This window comes from Aplysia californica, unplaced genomic scaffold (assembly GCF_000002075.1).
Source record: "Aplysia californica isolate F4 #8 unplaced genomic scaffold, AplCal3.0 scaffold01223, whole genome shotgun sequence".
Classification (NCBI taxonomy): domain Eukaryota; kingdom Metazoa; phylum Mollusca; class Gastropoda; order Aplysiida; family Aplysiidae; genus Aplysia; species Aplysia californica.
In genome coordinates, this window is record NW_004798493.1 from 49665 (window position 1) to 61076 (window position 11412).

Here is an 11412-nt window from a genome sequence, read left to right on the forward strand (position 1 = left end):
TGCCGGCTTGCCAGATTGGTTTTTAATGTAAAAAAAAAGGGGGAGGGGGCAAGTATCTATAACGTAACAAGACCCGTGTTTTCAAGAGGAGACAGTTTGTCCTCCCTGGAAAGTATGGAGAGAGGACTACATGACTGGAGTCTTTATGGGCACTTCCGGAAGTTCGCCATCGCAGCCGATGAAAAATCCATTCTCCCTGGGCTCAAGTGCAGCGGCCACTTCTTTTTCCGTCTTTTTTTTCTTTTTATTTGTTCATCTTGTTTTTGTTTTGCTTTTGGGCTGTTGTTTTGGGTTGGGGTTTTTTTTTTTTTTTTTTTTTTTGGGGGGGGGGTTGTTGGTTTTTACCCCTTGGGTTTAATTTAAGCCTTTATTTGCTTTGGGGTTTACAAGAACATTCCAGCACAAGAATCATTCTGATGATTCACTCTGGGGCTCATGAGTGTCCCCCTCTTGCTCTGATAGATTCTTTTGACAAATACACTACACGTACGGCTCATCCCCGTCCGCTCTTTCTTTTACTTTTATATAGTTTTCAGTCATTTTCGTTCGCACCATGTACATATGCATTTTATTTAGTGTTTTTGTAACGAATCTAGATCTAGAATCTGTAGGCACTAACCTGTTGAGTCTCTTGATGAGGTGTACTCAGAATGTGTGGTTCACGGCGTGAAAGGGGGCTCTCGTGGCCTAGAGGTTAAGGTGTTGGCCTCTCACTCAAAAGGTCCCTGGTTCGAATCAGGGTAGCGACCGGAAAAAAAAATTCTCTAAATTTGTCTCCTTTCACCTCATTTCCTGCTCTCTAGCAATGTTCTGTCGTCTGATTTCGTCTCCTCCTTCTGCCCCCACCCCCACACCTCCTTTGCCCCTTCCTTTGCGCTCCTGATTCTTTCTGCAGCCTTTCTACTGCGACTCCTTCGCTTCTTCTTACTGCTGTCTTTCAGCCACACCCCTGATCTTCTGGTAGGAAAGATCTACACCTAGCCTTCTCGGACAAGGGCGAAAAAATCTCGGAGGGCCCGTGTGCAAGTTGCGCACGTTTAAAGATCCCTTGGTGGTCTAAAATCGATAAAGAGTAGGCTTCGGCCGCCACCCGAGCAAAATTCCAAATTTCCTACCAACTGAAAATATTAGGTGTGTCCCGCGCGCTCATATGACCTTATGCAGTTGCGAGCGCCGTAAAACACTGTACCAAAACAAAACAAAACGGCGGGAAAGCTCAGGGGGGAAGTGAAGTCTCCCTCCTAAGTGAGGTACAGCTTCCGGGTCAGCTCCAGTAATCAGTAAATAAAATAAAAAATAAATTACACTTTTATTTGTCCCAGAAGGGCACTTTTGTTTTACAATGGCAAACATACATACATAAATACATAATTATAAATACGTACATACATAAATACATACATGCATAAATAAATACATGCATAAATAAATACATGCATAAATACATACATAAATACACACTATTACACAAATACAGAACAGTTTACAAACAATGCCACTGTCGGTCGCCACTGTGCAGCGCCCTGTAATTTGAGCAGGGTTGTCGTCTTGCTCAAGGACACACTCCAGTGACCACCAATCTGATCCCCGTGTCAATGACACTTGCTTGACATTGCTTAAGTCAAAACTCACTACTCACTTGGCCACTGGAGCCCCCAGTACTGATTTACATTCGCGTAGTGTGCATCTGAGTGTGAGTGATGGTATGTTTGCCTCCGCCTGGAGGCTCTCTACTTTAGAAGTGCGGAAAGTCCCCAGGGCGAGGCGGTGTCCTTGGTTTTGTACTGGCTCTAGCATCTTCAGGATGTGGGGTTTTGCAGATCCATAGACCTGACAGCCGTTGTCAAGCCAGCCTGGAGGATCGAACAAGGGAAATGTATGGGGGGGGGGGGGGGTGTTTTGAGTCCCCGCCCCACTCCGGATGCGATAAAACATTTTAAGCGTTAAACGCTTTCTGGCAGCTCAAACGGTCTTTTTACTTTATGTGTGGTATGAATGTGAGTTTCTTGTCAAATATAATGCTGAGGAACCGAGCCTGGTCCTGAATCCTTTCCCCGTATAGTGGCAAATCCAGTTGTAGCACACGTCTGCCTGATCGGCAGAAGTGTACTGCAACCGTCTTTGACGGGGAAAACTTGAAACCATTATTATTTGCCCACTTTTCAAGTTTGAGCAGCTGTGTTTGAAGCTGCCTTTCCATAGATCTTAGTTGAGGCAGCGCATTAAAAAATCGTCAACGTATAACGAGCTTCTATGCTATTTTGGAGGGTCTTAACGATGGAATCTATTTTCATTTCGAATAGGAGAGGACAGAGGATGCTTCCATGTGGAACACCTTCATTTTGTTTATGGGGGTCTGAAAGGGAAAATCCGACACGAAACTTGAAGGAACGGTTCTTCAGGAAACTGCCTCGGAAGCTCCTTGGGAGAAGGGAGGTAAGAGGCAGCGGTTAAGGTCCTTTTGCTTTTGGGTCTGTTCACTTGGCGGCTGCACCTGCTTCCGCGAACAGAGACTGTTTAAATACGTTGGGAGCTGGGGAAGGGTTGTCAGAATTTTTGGAATCCGTAAATTTTAAGGTGGTTCGACTCAGGGGCTCCCCGCCCGCCACCGAGCCCAACAAGGGGACATATTGCTCGGATAACCAGAGCTGTGACTGGGCTACCGCGGAGCTATACTCGTCACGAGAGTGTGCAAGACCCTCCGTCAAGATTGACCCAAGACCTGAAGGGGTCTCAGCACCCAGCCGATAGGGTGGCATGGGCCGTAACACTCCCGTGTAAGAGGAAAACCTGGGCCAAAGAGGTGTGTTGGCGAGGGACAGTCCGTGGACTGATCTCACCTCAACCGCCAGGTACCCGGTTTCCCTCCGATCGGGTCGCACCTCACGGTCAACAAGGCGTCCACTCTGTGGGAGGGATTGGTGACCTCTTTTTGCTGCACATGAGGTCAGCGGTGGGAGAAAAGATAGAACAAAGAAAGAAGGAAGAAGAGGAAGATACACCAAAGTAAGCATCGCACACAGATCCCAGAGGGTTGGGGTCCGTGTGCGACACCTAATCATTGAAGGGGTTGCACTTCTGCAGACCGGGCAGTGAGTCTATTTATATCCCCCCGACCCACTGGGGTTTCAGTTTCTTGGAAAGTTATGTTGACCTTAAAATCGGCTGTGGTTTTGTACACTTAAATTACCTAGTTGTTCGTGATGTTGAATCTTGTGATGTGTTCTTTCACTTCATCTCCTTTTCTCCCAACTCCTCGGCCTGTGTGGGTGGTTGGCGGGTGCTCTGAAGTGGTTTGCTTCTTCTTTCCTATTAAACATCATTCGTCTTTACCTCCCCTCCTTTTTGTGTTTGTTACTCTCTTGTAACACCTCTAATCTTCGGCACTATATGACCTTATTGTGTTGCAAGTGCCGTAAAACTTTTAATAAATCTAATACTTAACCTCGGCCTGTGAGGTGGGCACTGTAGATGTTTGGTTGATGTCGTACTAGTTCTGGGTGGTTCTTAAAGTTGATGGGTGTTGGGGATTGTTTCACTTTAGCAGTCATCAGTGGGCACTTCCTGTCACAAGTTGTGAAGTGAGAGCCCCTATCCCTGAGGATAATTCACGGAAGATTCCCGCTACTGGTTCATCCTACAGAAGAGGGCACCCTTGAGTCCAGCAACTTTTTTGTTTTCCCTTGGGCTTCATTCGAGCCTTAATTATTTCTCTGGGGTTTTACAAGAACACAAGGACATAACACCACTAGAATCATTCTCTCTGGGGCTAATGAGTGTCCTCCTCTTGCTCTCTGTTGTTACTTGAGCATAAAATAATATTAAACACTAACCTTTGGTTGCCTGCGGAGATGCGTTTACTACAAGGGTTAGCCAAACCTATCTCTCTCTAGATCTTGATCCTTTCCTCAGCGGTGGGGCCCCGATGCGTTGGAATCTCACACTCAATACAGAAATAGACCGAGGCTCTAAATAGCCATTCCCCCTTTCCTCACGCCAAAATCTATGCAGGCTTCCTCTGCCTTGATACAGCTCTTCCCTCTCGCCAGTTGTTATACACTTGCACCAAACAATATAACTACACTGACCCTGAACTGATCTCAACTTAAGCTCCAAACGCAATGGGGAACAACTTCAAAACGTCGTCAACACGTATCTCAAGCCCAACGTATGTGGGTGGTTGGCGGGTGCTCTGGTGTGTGTTTGCTCCTTCTTTCCTATAAAAAATCTGTCGTCCTTATCTCCCCTCCTCCTTTTTTATGTTTGTTACTCTCTTGTAACAACGTGTATTCTTCTGCACTACACTGACACGATGACCTGAACAAAGGCGAGGGTCTAGATCACGTGAAGGAGAGTGTGGAGGGGGAGGAGAACCGGAGTCCCGGATGCGGGTAGAGGAGGGGGAGCGGGTGCGGGTAGAGGAGGGGGAGTGGGTGGAGGGGCTTTATTGGATGAAGGGCGATGGGATGGAAGTGATGATGGTGGTGAAGAGGAAGATGTAGTTGGCGGTGGGGATGAAGATGAGCGTGATGAGGATGAGGATGATGTGGGTGAGGATGAGGATGAGGATGATGTGGGTGAGGATGAGGATGAGGATGGTGGTGAGGATGAGGATGGTGGTGAGGATGAGGATGTGGGTGAGGATGAGGATGAAGATGGTGGTGAGGATGAAGGTGGAGATGGTGGGGGTTTTGGGGGTGAAGATGTTGAGAGAGATTTTGGAGGGGATGTGTGGAGGGAGAGCTCCATGTCCTCCTCCTGGTTATCGTGGCGCTTTGGGGTTTGTTTGTTTTTTATTGGACGTACGTGGCGTTTTCACGGTTTGGAATTTTACATTTTCATTGTCAGCGGTTAGTATAGTATAGTATAGTATAAGGTTTTACGGCGCTCGCAACTGCTAAGGTCATATGAGCGGGCGAAACACAAGTTGTTCACCTCTGCGAAAGTTCACCTCACGACTGGCTAACTAATTTACTTTAAAATGCTAAAAAGTTAAAATATTCAAATTCGGTGTAAATACATTTGTGATCTAAAACAACTTTTAAGTAACAATAAAATTTTTAAATAATATCAAATTCATTCTACAACTCGCCATAAAGGCCAATGGCCTTTATAAAATTTTTAATTCTGCTGGGAACAACGACGGAGAAAATATCCTGCAATTTCTTGCATTTATAATATTTCCTTCGGATCTCTCCAGTCTAGACATTCTGTTAAAATGTGTCTAATGGTAAAATGTGTGTCGCATCCGACACAGAACGGCTTCTCATCTCCCTGTAGGAGGTATTTGTGGGTCAGGGCCGTGTGTCCGATGCGCAATCGAGTAAAAATGACTTCGTCTCTTCTGGAGAGATCCGAAGGATTTCGCTGTTCTAGTCTGGGTTTAATTTCATATAATTTATTATTTTTCTGGTTTTCCCAGTGGCTCTCCCACAGACTGGAGGTGTACTTTTTGACTTTATTTCTAAAGTCAGTCTGTGGGAGAGTGTTTGTCGTTGATCCCAGCAGAAGGGATGAAGCTTTCTTCGCCAGGTCGTCTACCTGCTCGTTTCCTCGGATGCCCACATGGCTGGGTATCCATGCGAACATGTTTTTTCCTGTTTCGGATAGATGTCTTCCTCCATTGGTTGGTGGTGGGGTAGGGGGGTGTCTGCTGGAGAGGGAGCAGACGGAGGGAGCTGGGAAGAGGGGGAAGGGTGCACCTCACGCTCCATCAGAGGGATGAGGCGTGAGGTGGAAGAAGAAGAAGAAGAAGGAGGAGGAGAAGAAGAAGAAGGAGAAGAAGAAGAAGGAGAAGAAGAAGAGGAAGTGATAGAGGAGGGGGGAGGGGGAGGAGAGAGGGCGGAGGGAGAATCCACCCTGTCCTCCCCTAGAACCTCAAAGCGGTTTGTCAGAGGTGTCTCGATGAAAGGAAGAACCTTTTTTGTTTTACTAACAGAGACATGCCTGTTGACCGTGGGCTTTGGGAGGTCAGCAGTAGGACTTGCGGACCTCGTGGCTTCCCGTGCTACCTTGGCGTATGACCGGCCAGGGATCGGGGTCACAACTGGCGGGCAGGTAGCTTTGCGGGCCTCCTGAAACGAGCAGCCATTTCGTACTTTATACTCTTGGATTGCGCGTTCTTGAATCCAAGTCGGGCAATCCTTACTAAAGGCTGTGTGCTGGCCGTGGCAATTGGGGCAACAAGGACTAGCCTTGCATTCCTTCTCAGGATGCCCGGTCTTGCCACAACGAGGACACACGGCTGCGTGTCGGCATCTCGACTGACTATGTCCGAACTTCTGACACTTGAAACAGCGCAGAGGGTTCGGTACATAGGGTCGCACGTCTAAGACCAAGTACGATGCCCGAACGGTGGCTGGAGGGCGACACGAATCAAAGGTCAGGATGACCGTGTTGGTTTCGAGGGTGGTCTCCCCCCGTCGGAGAGTAATCCGGCGGGCGTCAATCACACCTTCGCAGTTCGCCACAATTTCCTCCATGCTGCAGCCCTTTAGTTCATGGCTGCGGACGACGCCCTTCGAGCAGTTCAACTTCTGGTATCGTTCGGAAGTACATGGAATACTGCCGAAGGTCGTGATGTTCAGAAGTTTGGCCACTTCAGTCTCTGTTGCGCACTTGACAAGGAGTACACCAGAGTACAGCTTCTGGACATTCGTAGGAATGTATCCCAGAACCTGTCTTAGTGCATCTCCCGTCTTGAACAAATTTAGATCAGTGATCTTTTTCTGTGTGTCTTCTTTGCAGCAGATGGCCGCGTACGGCTGCTTCGGAAGCTCCCTGGGAGAAAGGAGAAAAGAGGCAGACGTAAGGGTCCTTTTTCCAGTTTTGGAGTTTTTGCTCGGCTCGGCGGCCGCACCCGCTTCCTCGAGCCGAGACTTTTTTACGTTGGGAGCTGGGGAAGGGTCTTTTTGGTTTTTTGAATCCATAAGTTTTCTATTTGATTCGACTCCGGGGCTCCCCGCCCGCCACGGAGCCCAACAAGGGGACACATAGCTCGGATAACCAGAGCTGTGCCAGGGCTACCCCGGAGCTATACTCTCAACGAGAAAGTACGAGACCCTCCCGTCAAGATTGACCCGGGGCTTGATGGCGTTTCAGCTCTCAACCGATTGAGTGGCATGGGCCGTGCCACCCTCCCGTCTAAGAGGAAAACCTGGGCCAAAGAGGTGTGTTGATGAGGGACAGTCCGTGGACTGATCTCACCTCAACCGCCAGGTACCCGGTTTCCCTCCGCACGGGTCGCACCTCACGGTCAACGAGGCGCCCACTCTGTGGGATGGGTGACCTCTCTTTTTGCTGCACATGAGGTCAGCGGTGGTAGGAAAGATGGAAGAAGAAAGAAAGAAAGAAGGAGAAGAGGAAGATACACCAAAGTAGGTGTCGCATCCGGATCTCAGAGGATTGGGGTCCGAGTGCGACACCTCGCCTTTGAAGGGGTTGCACCTTCTGCAGACGAAGCAGTGGGTCTATTTATATTCCCCCGACCCACTGGGGGTACTGCAGACGAAGCAGTGGGTCTATTTATATCCCCCCGACCCACTGGGGGTGGTTTGCGTTGAGTAGTTTTGCTAGTGCTTGTTTGCTCTGTTTAATGTGTGGGCATGTGTAGAATATTATGTTCTTCTGTTTCTCGTTCGTTTCGTCTACATATTTTATACCTATCTTTCCGTAGTTCTTTGCTTCTGATGTGGGGGTTGTTGGTTTCTTGTAGTAATACAAAGTCTGGTTTGTGCGTGGTAAGGTAATGAGGTGTGTTAGTTGGGGCAGCTTACCATTCGTTCCTCTTGCGTTCCCCTGTGTCCGTTCTTTTAGTTCATTCATCCTGTGGTGTTCAAGGAATATGAATTTACAAAATGGAAACTTTAATTTTAGGACTTTAGAAGAAATCAAATAAGTCACTGTCAGTCGTCATGTTTTCTACGTCTTCTGTCCTTGCTAATTCCTTTTTTCTGTTCTTGGCACCGTCGTTGTCGTTGTCGTCGTCAGTTTCGCTGAGTAGTTGAAATCTGTTCTGTTGTACTATGTCGTTTGATGTCCTCTTCCTATCCGTCAATGTCGTTTCCGTTGCTGTTGTCGTTCGTCTGTTCTTTTTGGATTTTTTCTGTGTCTTTTTAAAGTCTATTCTTTCTTTGGCCCAGTCTAGTACTGTCTGTTGTTCGGTAGCTGGTGTTGGTGAGTCTGTCAGGGGTGTGGTGGTGGGTGCTGAAGTGGTGGCGGGTGTTGAGGCGAGGGGTGGGGCGGTTGGTGTCGGGGCTGATACTTGCCGGGCTTGCGGTAGTGGTGGAAATGGTGGTGGTGAGTTTGGTTTGGACTGTGAAAGTCTTGGTGCGGGTTTAGGTGAGATCGGTCCAAGTGTTGTTGGTTGTGCTGGGGTTGGCAAGAGCGGCGTTTTCTCTGTGGTTGTTCGTCTGACTGCGTTGCTGTATGTTGATGTTGTTGATGATGTTGGTGGTGGTGGAGGTGGTGCGTACCGTCGTACTCTTCGTGGGCATTGGCTGGACCAGTGACCTGGCACTCCACAGGAGTGACAGGCCACTGGGTGATTCGGAATTGTCACTAAGATTGTAGTTGTCTCGGTCTCTGTCTCTGTTTTTCTTAGTCCGACTGTCACGTAATGCGGTATGTCTTCGTCGGTGTCGTACTCGGCGAGAATTAGATATTTGTCGGCGTTTGTATTGCTTCGTTGTGGTATTATTTTCATAGATTTTTCGTCGTCAAGGAAGGTGTGGCAAATGTCTTTTATAGCGTCGAGCGGGAAAGAAGGAGGAATCCATAATTTTAAAAATTCGTTTTTTCTCTCGTGTGAGTTTTTCCATGTGTGCTTGTGTGTCTTCATCGATTTGGAAATGTTGATCATGGATGAGTGTTTCTTCTACGTTGTCTGTGAATGTAATGTAGGCTTTAAAGGATGTAATGTTGCGGTATACCTTTATGATGTCTTTGTCCTGAAGTCCAAAACGTGTGATGACGTGTTGCTTCAATGGGTTGTCGTCTTTCCTTCCTGCTCCTCTTCCTGTTAGATGTATAATGTATGTATTTGGTCTATGTTGAACAAGTTGTGGTCGGTCAAGGAAGTTGATGTGTGTGGAGAATTTCATGTTTTGGTCGGTCGGGATCTATAAAGAAAAAATCCAAAAAAATCAAAGAACCAGGGTCTAGTAGTAGCGTCCATCCCTGCTCAGACTAGGTTTTAGTCGTGGCTCGGAAGGCCAGTTTAACCTTCGCCGTCTGTTTATATACCCCCCGTGCTCCCTTATTCTCCTACACTCACAAGGCTACACTGAGTTTGTTTACTTATTTCGCGGGATTCTGGCTTGTCTGGTGATCACAGCGAATTATAAACCACAAAAACAACTCTTTTAAATAACAATAAAAATGTTTAATAGTACGATTTCACTTTACAATTTGCCATAAAGGCCAATGGCCTTCATAAAATTCAATATTCTGCTGGGAACAACGACCGAAAAAATGTCTTGCAACTTCTCGCATGAATATGTCACGTAGTGTGTTATTTCGTCTTCTGTGTCGTACTCAGCTGGAATCAAACATTTATCAAACCTCCCGGGGTGGTGAGACTGACTGTAGTGTCTTTAGGCCATACCCAAAAGGGGGGGGGGGACATTTCTCGATCAAGCACAGTAGAATTGTAAATGAGCTGATTCGTCATGTCACGCTCATAACTGTGCCTGATCTACAACATGAAACTGCTGCTTTTTCTTTCTTAATCCTTACTATTGTCATTTTCTTCTACTTCTTTTGTATGTTTGTCACTCTCTTGTGACCTGCTATTTCCGGGGTGCCTTGATAGTCGAAGTAGACCTTGTGCTGTTGAAGCTACAAAGGGTGAGCCGAGTAAGTTTGATTCCCTGTAAAGACTTCTCTGTTGACACCCACCCCTTTGCGCTCATATGACCTTATGCAGTTGCGAGCGCCTTAATACCTTCCCCTAAAATTATTTTTTTTAAATATTTATCAGTGTTGGTATTACTTCGTTAGGGTAAGATTTTTGTTACAAGATCACTGGTTCTTACCTACACACGTTAGGTCACGAAGAGATTCTTCTTGCCTCCTGTTGTTACTTGGAACATAAAACAAAGATTTAACACTACTAACCTTCTGTCACATGCTACTATAACAGGGATTAACCAAACCTGTTCCTCTCTGTGTTGTGATTCCTTCCGCAGCTTTGGGGCCCTGATGCGTTGGATTGGAATCTCACACTTCACGCACAACTGAACCGAGGCTCTAACTAGCCTTTTTCACAACCTATACTTTCAGCAGGCCTCCTCTGCCTTGATACAACTCTCTCCTCTCCAAATCCCACCAGTAGTAACTCAGACTTTTATCAACTTGTAAACAATACAACTGAACAGACTCACACTTTACTCACTCTCACACTTTCAGCCAAACAATACAATAGGCTAGGCCTAACCCCCTGCCACAACCAAAAACAACCAAATACACCACACCTCCTAAATGCTCTTGCAAGAATTTTCAGTCCACTAAAATTAATCACTGCCATGGCCAGTGTCTAACCACAACCTTCTCACCACTAGGTACACTGTGCAGCGCCCTGTATTTTGAGCTACGGTTGTCGTGTCTTACTCAAGGACACACCCCAGTGAAAAACGGTTGTGGTAAACGCCTTTTTCGTTTGCACAGTCGCCGGCGTTTGCTGACAAGTGTAAGTTGCTGACATTGTCCAAGATCCAAGCTTACGCTTGATGTCATGATATTTGAAATGTGAATGTTTCGTTCATGCCTACAATAAAACATACATAAACATACATAATAAATACATACGTATTTATAAATACATAAATGCATGCACGACCAATACATACATAAGTACACAATATTACACAAATGCAGAACAGTTTACAATCATACCATTGTCGGTCGCCACTGTGCAGCGCCCTGTATTTTGAGCTAAGGTTGTCGTGTCTTGCTCAAGGACACACCCCCAGTGAAAAACGGTTGTGATAAACGTCTTTTTCGTTTGCACAGTCGCCGGCGTTCGTTAGCAAGAGTCAACTGTTGACATCGTCCAAAAGCCATGCTACGCTTGTTGTCATGATATTTCAAATGTGAATGGTTTTTATGCCTACGAAACAGAAAGACATACACATACATAGTTCATACATACGTAATTATTAATATGTACATACATAAATGCATCCCCAAATACATAGCGGGTGGTTGGCGGGTGCTCTGGTGTGGTTTGCTCCTTCTTTCCTATCAAACATCTATTGTCTTTATCTCCCATCCTTCTTTTTTTGTGTCTGTTTCTCCCTTGTAACACCTCTAATCACATACACGCACACGCACACGCACGCGCACACACGCGCACGCACGCTCGCACTCGCACGCACTCGCGCGCACACGCACGCACGCACGCACGCACGCACG